This window comes from Pseudochaenichthys georgianus, chromosome 21 (assembly GCF_902827115.2).
Source record: "Pseudochaenichthys georgianus chromosome 21, fPseGeo1.2, whole genome shotgun sequence".
Lineage (NCBI taxonomy): Eukaryota > Metazoa > Chordata > Actinopteri > Perciformes > Channichthyidae > Pseudochaenichthys > Pseudochaenichthys georgianus.
In genome coordinates this window covers 7407802-7430137 of record NC_047523.1, presented here as the reverse complement: position 1 = coordinate 7430137, position 22336 = coordinate 7407802, and positions in this window count along the sequence as shown.

Sequence of the window (22336 nt, the reverse complement as noted above, 5' to 3'; positions counted from 1 at the left end):
GTCTATTTGTATGCAGCTCTGCGTGATTTTGTGGCTACAATTCAGACTAATACGCTACCAGAGGTGGAGAAGTACTCAGATCTTGTAGTGAAATTATAAGTACTCAGATCTTGTACTTGAGTAAAAGTAGAAGTACTCAGATCTTGTACTTGAGTAAAAGTAGAAGTACTCAGATCATGTATTTGAGTAAAAGTAGAAGTACCAGAGTGTAGGAATACTCTGTTACAGTAAAAGTCCTGCATTCAAAATGTTCCTCAAGTAAAAGTAGAAAAGTATTCTCATCAAAATATAGTTAAAGTAGCGACAGTAAAAGTGGTCGTTGTGCAGATTGGTCCATTTCAGAATAATATATATGATATGTTTTATAATGATTGATCATGAAAGTGTTCTCAAAGCTGGTAAAGGTGCAGCTAGTTTGAATGACTTTGTATACTGCAGGGTAGCTTGTGGATTTACTCCAGGTGGAACTAAAGTCTGATTTAACACTTGATTATATTTCACATCATTCATCCAGATCTGTGAAGTAACTAAAGGTATTAAATACATGTAGTGGAGTAAAAGTACACCATTTACCTCTGACTTACAGTATGTTCACTGCCAACCTAAAAGTACCTCAACAACAGTAATCAATAATGTATTGAAAAGTTATTTGGCTGATTATTTTATATTGGCTCAGCCAGGTTATATGGGAGGGCCCAGTCTACGTACAGATCACTCATTTTGAAATATTAAACTTAGTTTTCTTTTCTTTAAGTTGTCATCCTCGTGTAGAATGCTATCACGAAACACACATTTGGTTGTTTATAGCATAAAGAACATCTGATTTAATGTGAGGTAGGGAAATAATCATTTGAGTATGTGTATATAAATATGTAATTTACAACAGCTGTAAGATGCTTGAAAAGCTGGAAAATGCACCTTGAAAATGCTTGAAAAGTGCTTGAATTTGACTTTGGAAAAGGTGTAAGAACCCTGATTAATTGAATACATATTTTTCTTTTTCAGTATGACACAAAACATTTACAGTTAAACAATTATCTGGTCCCTATATTGGTTCTGTATCCAACCATTTTTCTTTTTTTTTAAATGTAGTTTTCTACTACTTAAAGCAGTAAAAAAGCTTTAAGAAGAATAACATAAAATGTTCACCATAAATTCATACATTTTAACCCATAGATTTGTTTTTCTGTTCTGTGCAGTAAGTACAGCAGTACACATTCCTCTGCCATGTTTTTTTTAAACGGTAGTCATGGAATCACCTGCCCACTTGAGTAAGGATGTATTGCAAGAGGACAAATAGTACAGTATGTTCCATCCGTCCAGTGCTAAAAAAATTGTGGTCATTTTTCTAACATAGCCTCTTTGCTTCACTTGCTTCTGCAGGTTCTCACCTTTCCTCTTTAGCAGCAACCACCACCATGAAGCCATTCGTATCCCTACAGTCGCTCTGAGCCATGGAGCTCCCTCGTAAAGGCCCTTTTCCATTTCCACTTGTTCTATCCCTGTTCCCCTCCCTTCCCATCCCTCACCCAACACCCCACTGTTTTTTCTGTCCCTGCCACCGATTTCCTTTCTACACCCATCATTAATTATATAACCACCAGCAATTTCCCCTTGGCTTCCGCGATTCCCCCTGCTCGTCCACTTCCAACCGCACTACCTCTCCCTATTCTACCTTCCCTCGGGCATAAAACACTGGTGGGTAATTACATTGACTTTGCTCAGCTCTTCCAGCGATGGACTTGCGCTTCCGCCCGGTCCTAAAGACCATTCCACACCCCATGGTAAAGCCCATCGTAGTCCCACGCCTCCATGTGCTTTTGCTTTTTCCCTGTACTGTAACACAATTTGTTTGCTCTTCTCCAACTGCAGAAAGGGATGGCCCATTGTTCACCAAGGCAGCAGAATGGTTTGCAACAATTTCAACTTTACACATGTTTTTATTGTCGGAGCCCATACCACTTGCCTCCATGTCCCTACAAAGCATGGCCTCTAGCTGAATGGATACTCAAAACACCCAGAAGTCTGCCCTGTTGGGTCTTCCCAACCGGCAGTTTGTCCACTTCCTCATTCATGATTATGCTTTCAGTTTCATCGAGATTGAAGAAATGTAAGACCATTTTAGATCATCATCTATCTCTCCTTTCCCCATAGTGCAGTGGTTCTCAAACTTTTTCTGTCAGGCCCCCCTTCAGAGACAAAACAAAAGTCGGGCCACCCCAACACAAATAGTCACGTAATGGGCCAAGTTAACATTCAAAATACATCAATATGAATGTGAGCATTCCTTTAAAAAAAATCACTTTGCTATAACAGTGATAATAAAACAATGCTCCATAATTCTGTGTGCTCAAAAAAAATAAAAAATTATACAATTGTGCGATCCTTTTGCTAGAACAATAAGTTATAATACTTTGCAAAGAAAATGCTGATATTTGGCAAAAAAGTGTGTTTTATCACAGCATTAATGGCTGCAATAAGCCTGTTTTGCACTGCACATTTCTTCAAAACGGGGTTGTAGGCTCAGTGGTGGCGCCAGAGATTTATTTTGGGGGTGCTGTGGGGTAGCTTGACGTTTCATAGAGGGTGCTCAAACAGTTAGGATTTCCCATTAAGGTACCGGGTGCTACAGTTGAATTTTCCACACACACAAACACAGTGTGCTCACGGCATATACAGTGGGGCAAAAAAGTATTTAGTCAGCCACCAATTGTGCAAGTTCTCCCACATAAAAAGATGAGAGAGGCCTGTAATTTGCATCCTAGGTATACCTCAACTATGAGAGACAAAATGAGAAAAAAAAAATCCAGAAAATCGCATTGTCTGATTTTTAAAGAATTTATTTGCAAATTATGGTGGAAAATAAATATTTGGTCAATAACAAAAGTTCATCTCAATATGTTGTCTTCACAAGGTTTTCACACACTGTTGCTGGTATTTTGGCCCATTCCTCCATGCAGATTTCCTCTAGAGCAGTGATGTTTTGGGGCTGTCGCTGGGCAACACGGACTTTCAACTCCCTCCAAAGATTTTCTATGGGGTTGAGATCTGGAGACTGGCTAGGCCACTCCAGGACCTTGAAATGCTTCTTACGAACACACTCCTTCGTTGCCCGGGCGGTGTGTTTGGGATCATTGTCATGCTGAAAGACCCAGCCACGTTTCATCTTCAATGCCCTTGCTGATGGAAGGAGGTTGTCACTCAAAATCTCACGATACATGGCCCCATTCATTCTTTCCTTTACACGGATCAGTCGTCCTGGTCCCTTTGCAGAAAAACAGCCCCAAAGCATGATGTTTCCACCCCCATGTTTCACAGTAGGTATTGTGCTCTTTGGATGCAACTCAGCATTCTTTCTCCTCCAAACACGTCTAGTTGAGTTTTTACCAAAAAGTTCTATTTTGGTTTCATCTGACCATATGGCATTCTCCCAATCCTCTTCTGGATCATCTAAATGCTCTCTAGCAAACTTCAGATGGGCCTGGACATGTACTGGCTTAAGCAGGGGGACACGTCTGGCACTGCAGGATTTAAGTCCCTGGCGGCGTAGTGTGTTACTGATGGTAGCCTTTGTTACTTTGGTCCCAGCTCTCTGCAGGTCATTGACTCGGTCCCCCCGTGTGGTTCTGGGATTTTTGCTCACCGTTCTTGTGATCATTTTGACCCCACGGGGTGAGATCTTGCGTGGAGCCTCAGATCGAGGGAGATTATCAGTGGTCTTGTATGTCTTCCATTTTCTAATAATTGCTCCCACAGTTGATTTCTTCACACCAAGCTGCTTACCTATTAGAGATTCAGTCTTCCCAGCCTGGTGCAGGTCTACAATGTTGTTTCTGGTGTCCTTTGACAGCTCTTTGGTCTTGGCCATAGTGGAGTTTGGAGTGTGACTGTTTGAGGTTGTGGACAGGTGTCTTTTATACTGATAACGAGTTCAAACACGTGCCATTAATACAGTTAACGAGTGGAGGACAGAGGAGGCTCTTAAAGAAGAAGTTACAGGTCTGTGAGAGCCAGACATCTTGTTTGTTTGTAGGTGACCAAATACTTATTTTACCGAGGAATTTACCAATTAATTCATTACAAATCCTACAATGTGATTTCTTGGATTATTTCCCCCCATTCTGTCTCTCATAGTTGAAGTGTACCTAGGATGAAAATTACAGGCCTCTCTCATCTTTTTAAGTGGGAGAACTTGCACAATTGGTGGCTGACTAAATACTTGTTTGCCCCACTGTAGGTATAGGTGGTGTGTGGACCTCACATAGGGGGGTCCGTGGGCATGCTCCCCCGGGAAGATTTATTTTGAAATATTGAAGTTAAAAGCATCAATCTGGTGCACTTTGAGAGCAACATGAAGAGATCTATGGTTACATCTCTTAACACCCAGACATTTCATACCTGTTTTTCATTTATTCTCTTATTTTTGTATACAGATGTAGCGCTTCGTTTCAGACGCCTACCCGTGCGGGTCCATGATCGGCACGGGGTGGGCCCTTGCTGATAAGGAAACCCCCCCCGCAGGACTTGAAATGCCCCCTTGATAAATACATTTAATTATAATGAAACCAGCCGCAATGAATCATGGATCCACCAGGGGGAGCCGTGAAAAGCTGCCACACTGAAACTCATGTGAAATAAACAGCTGATCTACAGGTATCTGATATAGCGGATATTTGTTAAGATCCATATATGTCACGGATAGGATCATATTCTGTGCTTAAGTAAGAGACATGTAATCATTTACTAAACATCACCATGTTTTTATTTAACAAAATAATGTTTAATTCACGTTGGCGTAAGTACAAAACCATCGCTATGTTTTTAGATCAGGAAATGCATCCAGGGTCAAACAAACGATGTTCGATCTTCATCCTCGCATTCATTTAATGTATCATATGTTCGCGAGTTGAAATTAATGCATTACATTTAATCCACGTGAGTTTACAACAACAACAATAATCGCTTTGTTTTTATATCACATCCGACCGGAGGAAAATGCAGCGGCTCTCACTACCGATCACCCTAATCCCACGGGCAAACAAATAATATGTACAGTGTTAATAGTTTTGTGTATTATTAGTGTCTAATATTACTGCTATAATAATCACACATTGAGTTGTTGAAATCAGACCGTCGTTTTTTTTAAACGCTCTGAATGAAACGGCAGCTCTCAGGTGATCAGCTGTGTGTTTACACAATAAAATATGCATAGTAATTTAATACCTTCCAACACACATTGTAAGAACAGTTCTGTTTCATATGAGTGTTGAGAGCTGTATCCACAAATCTACTAATGTTGCCCTCAGTGTACCAGATTGATGCATTTAACTTCAATTTAAATAAAAACATCTTCTGTTGTAACAACAATAACATTATAAATAGTAACATAGCATGGTATTGCACATTTACTGTAGCTTTGAGTGTTACTGGCCTGAGGCTTTTTAATATAGACTTTTCAGTGTCCCACATTTTGCACAGAACTGTCCCACATTAGGAAAACAGATTGTCTGAGACAACTTGGCACTAAGAGTACTAATATGTCTACCATTTCTTTTATGAGTTTAATATCTGCATGTTCTCTTTTGGTTTGATTAGGACACATCCTGGGGATTTCAGAATGTTACTGGATTTTGATTTATTGTATCGGCTTCGTGTCGCAATATATTCCCGAAGTCTGAAATGCAAAAATGTTCCACATTAGGGCAATTCACCCTACATTTAATCATTTTGTTTATTTTTAACGAAATAAATGTGGTTTAATCCATCATGAAATTAATATAGGCTATTTACTTAGTACATATCTGACATTAACGATTAACACACTGTTCATACTGCTCACAGGCTGATATCTAGTGTATTCATACCCCTCACTGTTTATTCATCATTCAATTCATTATATATTTTATTCTGTAGATTGTGAACATTACTTTTCACTTTACTGCTTGTTGCACCTGGTTAGAAGCTAAACTGCATTTCGTTGTCTCAGTATGCCTAATTGTAATCTGTGCAATAACAATAAAGTTGAATCTAATCTTGAGAAGGAACTAATGTAGGCTATTTACTTAGTACATATCTGACATTAACGATTAAACACGTTTGTGCATTCTTTATGAATGCAAACCGAGTCATTTCGTTTATTTTTAACGAAATAAATGTGATTTAATCCACATAATTTACTGTGTTAATTGTTTACTGTACAGTAGTATTGTTTAACTTGAAGGTGCCTGATGTGAACATTTCCAGAATGTATTGTCTTCACTTTTTAAATGCCTCTGTGATGTGCTGCAGACCATACCGTTCACCAGCCCAACCCCCCATGTGTCCTATGTATGTTGGGGACCCTTTGTTTAAAACTAATTGGCCATCGGAATGTGTGTCACATTCCACAGCTCTCCCCCCCCCCCCCTCCTGTGATCCCCCGCACACAGAGAGACACAGGGAGATCGCTCTTCTGAAGAGAGCGGAAATAATGATATTGCAAGTTAGAAACGTAAAATGCATTTTGACAGACACTTGGGGGAAATATGCTGCATTTTGAATGTCCGATAGTCCACCATTAACACCTTAGTCCGTCTCGTCTCATCAACGAAAACTAAATATACATGACATACTTTGTTTTAGTAGATTTCGCATGAGAGCAAAAGGAGAATATCCGTGTGTAAGAGTGAAAATGCATGTAAAATGAGAATATATGTGTGTAAGAGTGAAAATATGCTGCATTTTGAATGTCCGATAGTCCACCATTTCCACCGGAAATATCAAACATTTAATAAAAGTGAAAAACAATGAACAAGACTTTACATATTCATCATAATTAATTATATTTATGTCGTTTGGATGTAGGATTTTTGACTTTGTTTAGAGCAGTGATCTTCTACTATATGAACATTTTGGACCCAAAATCACAAAAAAAACGTAAAAACAGATTTTGAAAATGATTTTATTTTTCATAACACAAACATACACAACGAAACCATTTAAAAGCTGGAAATATATACATGGGATGTGACTATGATAATGTGAAAGTTTGATTGAGGTAGCATGGGATTTCATTCTGATAAGGCAAAAGTGTTATTATAAATAGAATACAAATATATATATATATATATATACACATTATGTACAACAATCTGTTTTATCTGTCTTTATCTGTGCCACGCTTCAAAGCGGTTTCTGTCAACTACGACACAGAGGGCAACATCACAGATTCCTCCTCCATGTCAAAAAACAAGCTTAAAGCTTGACTCACGTTCAGAGTTCTCATCATCATAGTTGAGTCTTCAAAACTCTAAATCTATCTAACTATATCTAAATTCTCAATGTTTGTCTGTCACTTTACTTCAATCGCAGTCTCCCGCAGCCTCTCTTCGTCTCCCGCCGCCTGTCTTCGTATATCTTCGTCTCTCTCCATTTCCCGCCGTCTCTCTTCGGTTCCCGCCGTCCCTCTTCGGTTCCCGCCGTCTGTCTTCGTCTCTTTTCGTCTCGTTTCGTATCACTCCGTTTAACTGATTACCTCACCCCCTCCCTGGTAAATACATCCTGTTGAGCAGAATCTACAGTTTCCAGTATTTTCCGTTTCGTAAAATGATAAAATACGGCGAAGATATTAAAATATGTGCTTCCATTATTCATACTTCTGAAATATATCTGTATTAACTTCATATCATCGTATGTCCGTGTTTATTGGGTATTTTTGCATGAAACAAAGACTGGCATATAGTTTCAAGCCAGTACTTTCGACAGAAATACACATATACATCCTTTTGAGCAGGATCTACAGTTTCCAGTATTTTCCGTTTCGTAAAATGATAAAATACGGCGAAGATATTAAAATATGTGCTTCCATTATTAATACTTCTGAAATATATCTGTATTAACTTTATATCATCGTATGTCCGTGTTTATTGGGTATTTTTGCATGAAACAAAGACTGGCATATAGTTTCAAGCCAGTACTTTCGACAGAAATACACATATACATCCTGTTGAGCAGGATCTACAGTTTCCAGTATTTTCCGTTTCGTAAAATGATAAAATACGGCGAAGATATTAAAATATGTGCTTCCATTATTCATACTTCTGAAATATATCTGTATTAACTTTATATCATCGTATCTCCGTGTTTACTCGGTCTTTTTGCATGAAACAAAGACTGGGATATAGTTTCAAGCCAGTACTTTCGACAGAAACACACGGCAATGTTGTCCGGACTGTTGTTTTTATGCGGCACCGGCGTGACGGTCGACTCCAAAGGGTTAATATTAAATACATATAAGTATTTTTACAACTTGTATTTAGAAATACTCTGTTGTAATTATTGATGCATAGATGTGTTCATCCATTTAATGTGGCATCTGCTATAATGGGGTTAATGTATGATATTACTTAATAATACAATACATTACAATATATGATATGATAATTACATTTTAGTTTTATTAATTTCTTATTTCATAGTTTCTCATTATTATTATTTTTATCGCTCATCTTATTTTTGATTTTATTAATCTGTGTGAATCTGTGCTGTCCTGTTCACTCTCACCCTGTTGCTGTTTGAACTACTGAATTTCCCCACGGGATTAATAAAGGTCCATCTTATCTTAATGTATAAGTTGATTTACTTCAATCTACTGTACAATATTACAAGAAATATACTGCATAAAGCAAACTATATACTTTATTTGATCTAAAATATTGATGTTTCTACAACGCCCATTGTGTATTTTGTGAATGAAGCGCCATCTCATGGTTAAATCCTGTAATTGAACAAATGGGGAAATTGGGCAACGCCCTCTAGCAATTTGGCAACACCCCCAGCCACTGGCATCCGCTGGGCTTTTGACTGGGACACACCCATTTGAGTCTGATCTGGAGTGCTACATCTGTACTATAATGATCATATAAACGTGTGCCTTGGAAATAATTGTTTACATTAATGGTGACCAAACCGTTTGAGACCCACTGAGATAACTTAAACTAAAGTTAACTATCTAAACACTCAGAGAGTCCTTTAGTTCACTGAGCCTCTCAGTCTGACAGGAGAGGATTCTCCTCCTTGTTGTTGAAAAAGCTCCTTATATCCGTTAGCGTAGCTCGCTAGCACCAGAAGCTAACAACAACGATCTCCGGTACCGGTGCGCTCTCTCTCTCTTGCGCGCACACACAAAATGGCTCGTTCCACACACACACAGAGCCGAGCTTGAATGAAACACAGAGACCCAGAAGTAATTGTACTGTATCATATTATTTTCAAATCAATTATTTTTCAAATTATGATTTTTCAATAACAATTCCCCCCCCCCCCCCCCCCCCCCCCCCCCCTGTCATGCCTCTGCGTCCCCCATTTTGAGAAACACTGCCATAGTGCAACTACACCTTGACACAACAGCTTCATCCCCAGTCTGGACTCTTCAATGCACCATCTAATTTGCCATCCAAAAATACTTTCTATGTTTTTTCTTCTCCGCAACTGAGCTTGACACTGCAGAAACCTGCTTCCAGTCTATTAACCACCTAGTAGACATATAAATGTTTCAACTGTCCTTAGAGTGCAGTCTAACTCAGACGGACAGATATTCCACCTCTTTTGGACTATGACTTCATTCAAGAATGAATAATATATAGGTATGAAGGAGAAATAGATACACTACTGGTGGGGCACTTTAGAATGTATTGGCTATTTTTTTCCTGGTTACCCCACAGAATATATATTATATGAGTACCATTTTTGTACTTTTTTCCAAACCAAAACATCTGAAACTGAAAAAAAAGATCCCAAAGAAACAAAGCCATAACCCTGGTAAATTACAGTTCCTTCATCATAGAGGGGAATGGATTCTTTACCGATGACATGAATTAAAACATTTAAACAGGTACATCTGATTTAAAAGGCTGAACCTTGTTTATAGTTGCTGATGTATTACTTTGCAATACCTATAATTAACAATGAGTGTTTCTTTATCTATAAAACATAATTTTTACGAGGTACAGTGAAATTGAATTACCTTGTTATTATAAAATAAAAGCCACTTTGTTTGACGGCCCTGATGCGTACAGAAACACAGGAAGCGTGTTTAAATTGTAAAATAAGAGTTTATATAGAAATATGTAATGGAAGTATAAATGTAAAAAATAGGAAATATGAGAAGAATATCACAATTTCTATGGATAAAATCTGTGCAAAATAGTAAAAGGAAATTACTTTGTTGTGGGAAAGGTGTTGCTTGATGTGAATTGTATAATGATGACCATCAGTCTAATAAACTGTTGACTGATTGTTGGGAAGTCTGAAAGGGTTCAATCATTCAATCAATGTTTATTTATATAGCCCAATATCACAAATGTTACATTTGTCTCAGTGGTCTTCACAGTGTGTACAGAATATCAGTATGACAATACGACACCCTCTGTCCTTAGACCCTCACATCGTACAAGGAAAAACTTCCAAAGAAAACCCAGTTTAAAGGGAAAAATGGGAGAAACCTCAGGGAGAGCAACAGAGGAGGGATCCCTCTCCCAGGACGGACAGACGTGCAATAGATGCCGTGTGTAAATGGGCGTGGGTTCATTTGAATCATACTGTACACTGCAAAAATATTTAGTTTTCTTGGCACTGAATTGATTTGACATACTATGCGATCTTCAGGTTCATATCTGTATTTTGAGCACACACGCTTCTATATTTACATGCTTTAATATTTAAAAGGTGCTTTACATAGTGATGTCACTATGTTGCGGAAGTAAACAAAGGAGTCCAATAGAGGCGTTTCAGAGAGGGGGGTGGTGTGGCAGAGAAACTCCTTCTTGATACGCAGAGTGAAGCAGGTAGGACCCAAACGCAGATAACACCTTTATTGCAAGGGCTCTTATCTAATATATAACTTGAACAAACAAAACACTCTACGGTGAACTAGGTCACAAACAAAAGAAACACCAACACTGAACACAGGAGTAGACAAGACTAAATACAGGGAGTGGTAATCTCCTGTGGGAGCCTTCAGGGAGGCAGCAAGACGAGACCCAAGGCAGGACCGCAGAGACAGGTTTAGCCACGACCCGAAGTCCACGACTTAATCCAGAACTCAGGATAGAGGATCCAGGACCACAGCAAGAAGATCAGCCTCGACTCCGGATCCCGGCGTAGATATAGACACAAAACAAGAACAAATGTGGCTGGGTTAATCGGAACAAGAGAATACACAGACAAAGACAGACAGTCAGACAGACAGACGGAAGAACAAGCACTCCCTTAGAATAGGTTGAGGGCAAAGGCTAGCAAGTAAGAGAGTAAGAAACATAGGTGGAGAGGCACACTCAGTGTCACGGTTTGAGTGAAGGAAGCAGGACCCAAATGCAGATAACTCTGATAAACCTTTATTTCAAGGATAATGAACTTAACTCAGACAAAACAGAACACTCACCGGTGAACTCAGTCACCAACAAAAGACGAACCGACAAAGACAAACAGAAAAACCAGAACTTAAATACACACAAGACTAATCATACAAACAAGACACAGGTGAGGAGGGAGGAGAAAACACAGGGACACCAGGTGAACAAAATCGGGTAAATTAGACACACCAGGGAAACTGACAGGGAACCACAGACAGATCTAAACAAGACAAAACACAACGCAGACAGAAAACCAAAGACAGATCTAGACAAGACAAAACACAACACAGACAGATCGTGACATTATATGAGAATCGTGACACTCGGGGAACAAGGTCCCCACTGGAGCCTTAGTTGGAAATTGATGAGAGATAGGGAGGTACGTTGTGTCTACGAATTGTAACACTCCCCGGCCTAAAGGAAAGGGCGAACCACAAAAGTATAATAAGGCCCCTTTAATACAAGCCTGTGCTTAAAGAAGTTACCGAACCTGTAGTGAGGAGGTCTGGAGCCAACAATTATACTTGGACCAGCACCTGCTAACGTTTTGACATAAAACATTAACTCTTTTACTGTGTTAAAGTCATTTTTGACATCAAAACATTAATTACCGCACCTTATTAAAAGCTTTAATAATAACCATTTGTTCCAGACCTCCTACTTTGCACCACCATTTGTTGTCATAGTCTCTACTCGCCTTTCTAAAATAGGAAGGTTTTTCACATTTTATCAGATTTTGGATGAAGTGACGTATATTTACTCAAGTACTGTGAGTATTTATATGTTGTTCGACTTCATACTTCACGACTACATATCATAAGTAAATATGATAGTGTTCACTCCACTACTACATCCACTTGACAGCTATAGTTATGTAACATTTTCCGATTTTTAGCCAATACAAATGATGCATCTTAATTGACGTATAATTATAGTTATTCCATATTATAGAGTTTTGTATTATAGTTTTGATGAATATCCAGTAATTTTACATTATATAAAATGGGCTACAATACGCATTACAATTAAATTTGTTCCAATAATCTAAAGAAGGATTTTCCCCTGTTAAACCAAAAGGTGTTGTTACACGCAAAATGTCATAATCGTCTTTCACCAGCAGCACGTCCCTGGGTTCAAATCCCACAAGCCTGGTTTTGTGCGTCACAACAAGTAGATCCTGGCAAGGAGAACCGGATAAGGTATGCGCAAAGAGAAGAATGGCACTATTGTGTGCGGTTAGTTGCAGAGCGCAAGTCCTTGTTAACCTTTGGAATCTGGCACAGTATCAGGCTGGCATCAACACAAGGGTTGGCACCTGCCTTTGATATGCCTGGACAAGGAGGAACGTGGACAACCTTGTGTCTCATGCACTTATCCACACACACACACACACACACACACACACACACACACACACACACACACACACACACACACACACACACACACACACACACACACACACACACACACACACACACACACACACACACACACACACACACACACACACACACCTTAAACAATCAGTCTATAATTTGAATGCCATGTAACATTCTAATTGCAACACTGTAGAGACTGAATATGTAGGATCTATCTAGCAGGGGCCCTATTTTTTGGGTTTTCTCTTTCCTGTAGTGTGTTATATAGAATTGTGTTTGTTAATGTTCTGCAAAGGCTAAAATCCCAATGTTCCATCAATAGGGAGTTTCTCTCCCACACACTCCCCCCCTGCCTGAAACGCCTCCATTGAACTCCTTCTATAACATAGTGATATAACTATGTAACACTCGCTCCTCTATTGGCTAGCGCTTTAAAACATTGTACGTGATAGGCTAAGGGGCGGGACATCTCTAAGCGGTTGACCAATCGTAACAGAACCAGCCAGCTAACCAATCAGAGCAGACTGGGCTCTGGTTTCAGACAGAGGGTGGAAAGAGGTGCTGCAGCACAGTTAGTATGAGAAAAAAAGAGCTTTTTGAACATTAAAGCATGGAGACATGTCACAGTGGAGGCCAAAAATACAAACATGAACCTGAAAATGAGCATCATATGTGTTCTACAAATTTCAAATTAATGATTTGGTACCAAACAAAAGCAGTTACTCTACTTCACGGAACGTGGGAGTGCAGGTCTAACTGTGTACTCCCATTGTTAAGCAGGCCCATTATTCTGAAACCCCAACACCAAAGATGTGAAATCAAACTAACTGCTCTAGGCAATTACAGTTTTTTTTTCAAAATCTTCAGTGTCTTTGGATAGAGCATATAGCTTCAGTTCCTTGTTGGAAAGAGAAACTTATTACGTTTTTTTCTTAAGGTTGGCTTTTTTTAAGCTGGTTATAATACGTTTGCTGCTGCCCCTGTCCGTACCAGCTGAGTTGAGGGCTATCTTCCACTGTAGGTATCAAGCTGACTTTGGATGAGTAGGCTACCACATAAGTACTTGAACTTTCCCTTCAAAAATCACAAGTCCTCTTTAACAATTATACTCTCATCTCTATGCTGACGTCAACCACCATCCGTGTGCATCTCTACTATTCAAAATATTAAGTGTGACTAGAACCATTTTTAGTGCCACTCAAATATGACTGTGAACATATTGTCTGTCGGTATCCCTCAAGATATATTTATATTTTTTTCCTAGCCTGGAATAGGATTTCATGGTCTACTGAGTTAAAAGCAGTACCTGAGCCCCAGGGTGAATGTTTTGTCTGGGAGCCACAAGTGTCCAGTCTGGCTCATTTTATCATTTACTGACCCCAGACAACCCCTCTGTTCTTATTGGTTAGCAACCTAAAAACGGGACTAATTCTCCACACAATGGTTTGCCCCTTGCGGTCTCATATGTGTTGCTTTTTCCTTGATATCATGCTAGTTCTCTTTATAAAACTTCCTTTGGCTCAATGCCAAACACTCTCAAAGTGCGCTCAAGGTTCAAGGTTCTTTATTTGTCAAACAAACTACAGTGTCGTTATGTCGATGAAAATCTTGTGTCACAGGCTTCTCCAACAGTGCAACACAAAACACAGATAAACAGAAAAATATAGTGCAAGTAAATAGTAAATACAAGAAGAAAATAGTTTAAAAAAGTGAAATAATGTAATAAGAGTCTATATGCAAATGTCCCCTGGCAGAATGCGGTGCTGGCATATCAAAGAACTGCAGGTGTTCCCGCTGGTTGTGTCCATGACCATGTCCTCACCCCCTTCCGCCTCGAAATGGGCACTTGCCGGAGGATTCACACACCCAGGGGGTCTATATTAGAATGGTTGCACTTGGGCCAAAAATTGGACTCTGGGAAGGGGGTGTTCTCTATTTTGAGGCCAAAGACACAGCATTGTAGCATTGTGGGCATCATCTGGTAACAATGACACAGCAGAACCAATCAACAGTTGGAACTTCAACACAGCTGCCACCACACGTCCACAATGACACAGCATGGCACTGCTGAGGGGACATGATTACACTCACACAGGTATTTCCTATAAACTCGTTGATGTACTTCAATATGTAGTTATTGCTTGCATAATCCTATCTAATCTAATCTATCTAATCTAATCTATCTAATCTAATCTAATCTATCCATTCCCACATCCACACTCTGCAGCTTTGGGGACAGAGCCTTCTCAGTGGCAGCTCCTGGGCTCTGGAATTCCCTCCCCCAAGATCTCTGTGACTCTGAGTCCCTCACAGTCTTTCAGTCCCGCCTCAAAACACATCTTTTCAACTCTGTCTACTCATAAAAGCCCCCCCCTCTCAATCAACTTCCTCTTGACTGCCTTTTTATTTTGTACTTACTTGTTTGCCTGTCCTTGTTTGTCTACCCTCCCTCATACTGTAAAGCGTCTTTGAGTTGTGAAAAGCGCTATATAAATAAAATGCATTATTATTATTATTATAATGAAGGGCCAAATTTACATTGTTCAGGGTCATATATTTCCATTTCTATGCCTTCAATATGATTGTCTACACATCATCTATTGTATTTATTGACCAGGAACTAAAGCCCTTTCCATTCAAAGTTACCACACTCCTATGACACAAACAGCAATGTAAAACGATAGTTACGGCTGTAACCCTGGATGACCGCCAGAGACGGTGCTTTAGCACTGGATATGTCCATCGCGCGCATGCGCAGCTCGAGTACCAATAACAACAAAGTCACCTGTGACCCACGTGACACCGGCTATATCAGCCGGTATCGTCAGAGGATCTGTTCCCCGAATCTTCTCGCGAGCACACAAGAATTCTGAGTGACAGGGAACTCTGGCGGTCATCCGGGACTCATAGAACCGTAGTTACAGCCGTAACTATCGTTCTATTTCGTCCCTACTGGCCGCCAGAGGCGGTGCTTTAGCACTGGATGACTTATACCAACAATGTCATGAAGAATCGAAGGAAGCCCTTGCTCACCACTGGAAGCAGCGGAGCTCGGCAAAAGGACCACGCCCAAAGAATGGGGAGTGGCGACATTGACCTGATGACAACTGGAGAATGTGCCAGAAGACGCCCACGACGCCGCGGCGCAGATGGTCTCCAGGGGCACCCCTCTCAGGGCAGCCCAATATGTTGAGATGCTCCTTGTAGAGTGGCATCTCAGCCTGATGGCAGGGGGCGGCCACTGGCCCCGTAAGCCTGTGAGATGGTATCGACAACCCAGTGGGGCAGCCACTGGTTAGAGGGCCTAACCTCCTTTAGTGCCGCCAGGGCAAACTCAAGAGTTGCTCCTCCTGCCGTATACAGGTAGTAGCCTTGATATACGCCCTTTGGGCACCCCCAGGGCACAGCAACTTCGATGTGCCGTACTCCTGAATGTCAAAGCGTGCCAGCTGGGGAGGCTGATTGAAGTGGGTTTGTGGAAGGACCCCGGGCGGGAATGCCACATTTGCCCAAAGGGCAACGCCTGAGAGTCTCACCTTGGGCATGTATTGTTTATGGAGAGGACATGCAACTCCCCGACTCACTTCCCTGAGGCTATGGCAAGCAGAAATGCTGCCTTCGTGGGCAGCCACCTAAGCCCCACCTGGGCCAGGGGCTCGAAGGGAGGAGATGATAGGGCATCCGGCAGCAAGGGCAGGTCCCAAGCCGGAGCCCTCGGGGTGCAAGGGGGACGCTGCCGTAAAGCCCCTCTCATAAAGAGGGACACCGACCTGTGGCACCCCGCCGTGGCACCCTCGACCCGAACATGTCGGAGTTCAGAGTGGAGTGAGAACGTCCACTATCTAGAAGGGACTGTTGTCTAAGCAACAATGTACATGCTGTCCCCAAGGAACACGCACATTCTTGCCCCCCAGTTGGGGTAGAAAGTGCATGAGTGCAAGCTGCACGGCCCGAAGCTCTAGCAGGTTGACCTGGCGCGCACTCTGCTGGGCAGACCGCTGACCCTGAACGGTCCTGCCCTGCCGCACTGCACCCCACCCTGAGAGACATGCACCTATGTTGATGGTCTCCTGGCGGGATGGGATGGCGCCCATGGGCACGCCTACCAGGAGATAGGCCCTGCCCCTCCAGCGTGACAGAGAGTGGAGGCAATGCTGCGACACCCTGACTTCACTGTGCCTGTGCCACTTGGCGTCCAAGTGAAGGCTGTTCAGCCACATCTGCATGGGGCGCAACGACAGCGGGCCTAAGGGCCCAGCGGCCGAGGCAGCTGCCAGTCTGCCCAAGGGCCGGAGGAACTGAATATAAGGCACCCTCTTGCCCGGCCCACGTGGAAGTAGGCATCCCTCGGTTGAGAACCACTCCACCTGTGTGTATGCAGTAGTCAGCATATAGAATGGCAGCACCTTCAGGAATCTGTTGATTCCTCTGAGGTCCAAGATCGGGCGAAATCCGCCGACTTTCTTGCTCACGAGAAAGTATGCCGAGTAGAACCCCCTGGCTAACGCTGACGACTGTCAATTAGACCCAGCCGAAGGCTAGGGGCCGGAGCTGCGGCCCGTACCCCTGGAGCCTCTTGGGGGGCTCCGGTAAGGCTCTGGGGCACGAGGCCGCCTGGAAGGCGGGCGACATGGGGCACGAAAGTCATTGGGAGGCGGTTGAGTGGGCCGCTAAGACCTCTGCAGACCACCCCTGTAATCCGGCGGCTGAGTGCGGCTGCTAGAGCGGCAGCTAGAGCGGCTGCTAGAGCGGCCCTGGGCCTGCTGGGAGTGGGCACAGGTCTGCGAGGACCCGAGTGCTGCTGCCTGGTCTGCCTAGCTTGGGCAGCACGCTCCAGCGCCTCCAGGGCAGCTGATCTAAACAGCTCCCCTGGCTCGACTGGTACGCTACGGAGGACTCTCCGTCAACCGAAGGAGGTGCGCCACCCGAAGGAGGGGCGCCAACCGAAGGAGGGGGGGGGCCCAGGCTGAAGGGCCAAGAGGCGACTTCATCATGCCCCTATCGGCAGCTAGCCGATCCACTTTAGAGGACAGCCTGTTTCTAGTCCTTCTATTGGGGGGAGCACACATAACCAGATGCAGCGTAGCCGGGAGCGGGTGCGGGAACACAGCCTTCACCAGCTACCTGCTTAATGGAAAGAGTAGAGCGTTGCTGCTACTCGCCGAACAGAAAGAGGGATGTAATTACACCCACGTTACCGGCAGAGGGAGCGAGAGCACTGCCTTCACCTGGCTGGATTAATAAACACGGCAGTTCAGCGTCTACCAGGAGCGGGGGCGAGAACACTGCCGGCTGAGTTAGAGACGAATGCCAGATGCAGCATAACCGGGAGCGGGTGCGGGAACACAGCCTTCACCCGCTACCTGCTTAACGGAAAAACAGGGCAGTTCCGCGTCTACCAGGAGCGGGGGCGAGAACACTACCTTCACTGGTTGAGTTAGAGACGAATGCCAGATGCAGCATAACCAGGAGCGGGTGCGGGAACACAGCCTTCACCCGCTACCTGCTTAACGGAAAAACAGGGCAGTTGCGCGTCTACCAGGAGCGGGGGCGAGAACACTACCTTCACTGGTTGAGTTAGAGACGAATGCCAGATGCAGCGTAACCGGGAGCGGGTGCGGGAACACAGCCTTTACCAGCTACCTGCTTAACGGAAAGAGTAGAGCCGCGCCGCTACTCGCCCAACCGAAATAGGGATGTAATTACACCCACGTTACCGGCAGAGGGAGCGGGAGCGAGATCACTGCCTTCACCTTGCTGGATTAGTAAATAAGGCAGTTTACCAAGAGCGGGGGCCAGAACACTGCCTTCACTGGCTGAGCTAGAGGCGAGTGCCAGATGCAGCGTAACCGGGAGCGGGTGCGGGAACACAGCCTTCACCAGCTACCTGCTTAATGGAAAAAAACAGGCAGTTTAGCGTCTACCAGGAGCGGGGGCGAGAACACTGCCTTCACTGGTTAAATTAAAGACGAATGCCAGATACAGCGTAACCGGGAGCGGGTGCGGGAACACAGCCTTCACCAGCTACCTGCTTAACGGAATAAACAAGGCAGTTTAGCGTCTACCAGGAGCGGGGGCGAGAACACTGCCTTCACTGGTTAAACTAAAGACGAATGCCAGATGCAGCGTAACCGGGAGCGGGTGCGGGAACACAGCCTTCACCAGCTACCTGCTTAACGGAGAAACAAGGCAGTTCCGCATCTACCAGGAGCGGCGGTGAGAACACTGCCTTCACTGGTCGAGTTAGAGACGAATGCCAGATGCAGCGTAACCGGGAGCGGGTGCGGGAACACAGCCTTCACCAGCTACCTGCTTAACAGAAAAACAAGGCAGTTTGGCGTCTACCAGGAGCGGGGGCGAGAACTGCCTTCACTGGTTGAGTTAGAGACGAATGCCAGATGCAGTGTAACCGGGAGCGGGTGCGGGAACACAGCCTTCACCGGCTACCTGCTTAACAGAAAAAACGAGGCCGTTTGGCGTCTACCAGGAGTGGGGGCGAGAACTGCCTTCACTGGTTAAGTTAGAGACGAACGCCAGATGCAGCGTAACCGGGAGCGGGTGCGGGAACACAGCCTTCACCAGCTACCTGCTGAACGGGAAGAGTAGAGCGGTGCTACTACTCGCCGAACAGAAAAAGGGATGTAGCTACATCCGCATTACCGGTAGAGGGAGCGAGAGCACTGCCTTCACCTAGCTGGGTAAAATAAAGAAGCTTAACAGTATACGCAAGACGTTAGCCGAGCGGCTGTTGCTAACGATCAAGCGAGATCTAGTCAAATAACACACATGTTTAAGACCAGATAACTAGCTTCTAAAGAAGAGAACAGCACAGGGCCGTAGTTACAGCAGTAACCATGGCCAGGGCTCACACGGCATCTAACCGTAGTTACAGTAGTAACTATGGCCAGTACTTACACGTCTTAGGACCGTAGTTACAGTCGTAACTATGGCCAGCACTTACACAGCATAGAGCCGTAGTTACGGTATTGCCTATGGCCAGTACTTGCACGGCTTGGAACCGTAGTTACAGTAGTAACTATGGCCAGTACTTACACAGCATATAGCTGTAGTTACGGTATTGCCTATGGCCAGTACTTGCACGGCTTGGAACCGTAGTTACAGTAGTAACTATGGCCAGTACTTACACAGCTTGGAACCGTAGTTACAGTAGTAATTATGGCCAGTACTTACGGCTTAGACCTTAGTTACAATAGTAACTGTGGCCGGTGCCTAAAAGTGTCAGCCAACAGACAATATAATATTGGGAGGATGAAATCCTCCTTAATGGCCATGCATGCAGAGCACACAGCACACACAGTGAAGATTGTTCTCTGCATATCGTCCTAGTGCTAGGAGTCTAGTACTAAGAGCAGTAAATACAACGATATAGCGCTACTGCAACCATACCATGCGTTTACCGGGAGCGAGAGCACTGCCCTCACCGGCTGAGTTAAATAATGAAGCTTAACCGTACATGCAAGGTGTTAGCCAAGCGGCTGCTGCTAACAATCAAGCAACCAAGTCAGAACACAATGTTAAGACCAGATAATTAGCTTCTAAGAAAGAGAACAGCCCGCATAGAACCGTGCCTGGTTACAGTAGTAACCGCACATGCCGAGCACACAGCACCCGCCGTGAAGATGTTCTCTGCATATTATCCTAGTGCTAGGAGTCTAGTACTAGGAGCAGTAATACAACGATCTAGCGCTACTGCAATCAAACCCTATGCTACCGGGGCGGGGGCACTGCCCTGAGTTAATAGTTAAGCTCAACAGCAAGGTGTTAGCCAAGCGGCTGCTGCTAACAATCAAGCGACCAAGTCAGAACACAAATGTTAAGACCAGATAATAGCTTCTAAGAAATAGAAAGTACTTACCTTACTTTCTGCATCTAAACGAAAAACGGGTTTAAAGTATGACCCTCTGGGCTTCCATACTAAATTGAATGAGGGACGCAGCCAAAGCTGGGACTCAAATGCTAATGATAGCTAAGGGCAACTTTATGGGAGAGGAAGCGGGAACACTGTCGTCACCAGAAAGTCTAAGCCACAAACAATAAGACGGTAATCAGGACAACTTGGCTGGGAGAGGGTGCGAAAACACAGCCATCACCAGCAACAAGCTGACACAAACCTGTCTGTCGAGGCTCTGCACAGCGCACAGCCGGCCACAGCTCCTGGAGGACGCGTTTAACGACCCGTAGCTCCGACTGTCAGTCGCGAAGCTGCACGCGGCCAGCTGTTTGCAGAGAAATCCCTCAGATCAAACGTTCAAACCTGAACGCTGTAGGCTACAAAAATGTAGCCACGGTACCCTCGCGCAGCGAGAAGATGAGCGGAACAGATCCTCTGACGATACCGGCTGATATAGCCGGTGTCACGTGGATCACAGGTGACTTTGTTGTTATTGGTACTTGAGCTGCGCATGCGCGCGATGGACATATCCAGTGCTAAAGCACCGCCTCTGGCGGTCAGTAGGGACGAAATAGAACTAAGTAACAGATTGAGGCAGCGGAAACCATCATGTCCCATGTTCTGCAAGGTAACACATTGTTGTCCAAGTAGTCCAGTAGCTTTGAAGATGGCAGTAACAGCTCCTGATCTCTGTTGGAAATATAGCATATTTGTCTTTTCTAGGAGCATATTTTGTGAGTTGTCTTAAGTACATTTTGCTGCTGCACACGTTTACATTTCTTAGCCTCTGTGTCTGTCTGTACTATAAAACGCTGACTATGGATAAGCACCTCATACAACCGACTTCAAAACATCTGAAACATCCCTTTGATATATGTGTTTAATCCGACCCGGTCTCACAGTCTGCGTACAAATGACACGACTTTGCAAAGGCGTGCAATAGATACGCAGAAGTCCGATTTTGCGTGCATATGATATGCTGATATTGCACCTCAAACATTAAAACAAAGAGCTCTGTGGCTTCAGGCTTTATCGCCGTTCCAATGACAGTTTTAATGTTTGCGGTGCAATAAACGACACAGCAGCTTATTGGGTCATGGTTAGGGTTAAATAAATGGCAAAGATATGTAGAAAATAAATGCATTTAAGATACGTTCATAACAAACGTAACGTGGGAGAAAATCGTAGAAAAAAAACGTATTTGACATACGTTCATTACAAACGTAACGTGGGAGTATCATATGCACGCAAAATTGGACTGCGTATCTATTGCATGCCTTTGCAAAGTTGTGTCATTTGTACGCAGACTTAAGAGAGTGGGCTGGTTTAATCATATCAGCGTATATTGATTACCTTAGGTGAAATGGTTAGCTTTTTGAGTGGAGGGGCTGATAACAGACTATTAAGGCTATATTGCCATCCATCAACCCGTTATGCTATACTGATAAAACATGTAAAGAATGTACTGTATATAATGCATAGAAATGTTTTGTTTTCCCCTAGACCAGGGGTGTCAAACTCAAATACACAGTGGGCCAAAATAAAAAAATCGGTACTAGTCGAGGAAAAAGAAAAAACCAAACATGCCCTGTTGTCGCAAGAAAAACAGTGCAAAAGGAAACATCCATGTAAACTCAGTTTACTGCTCTGTG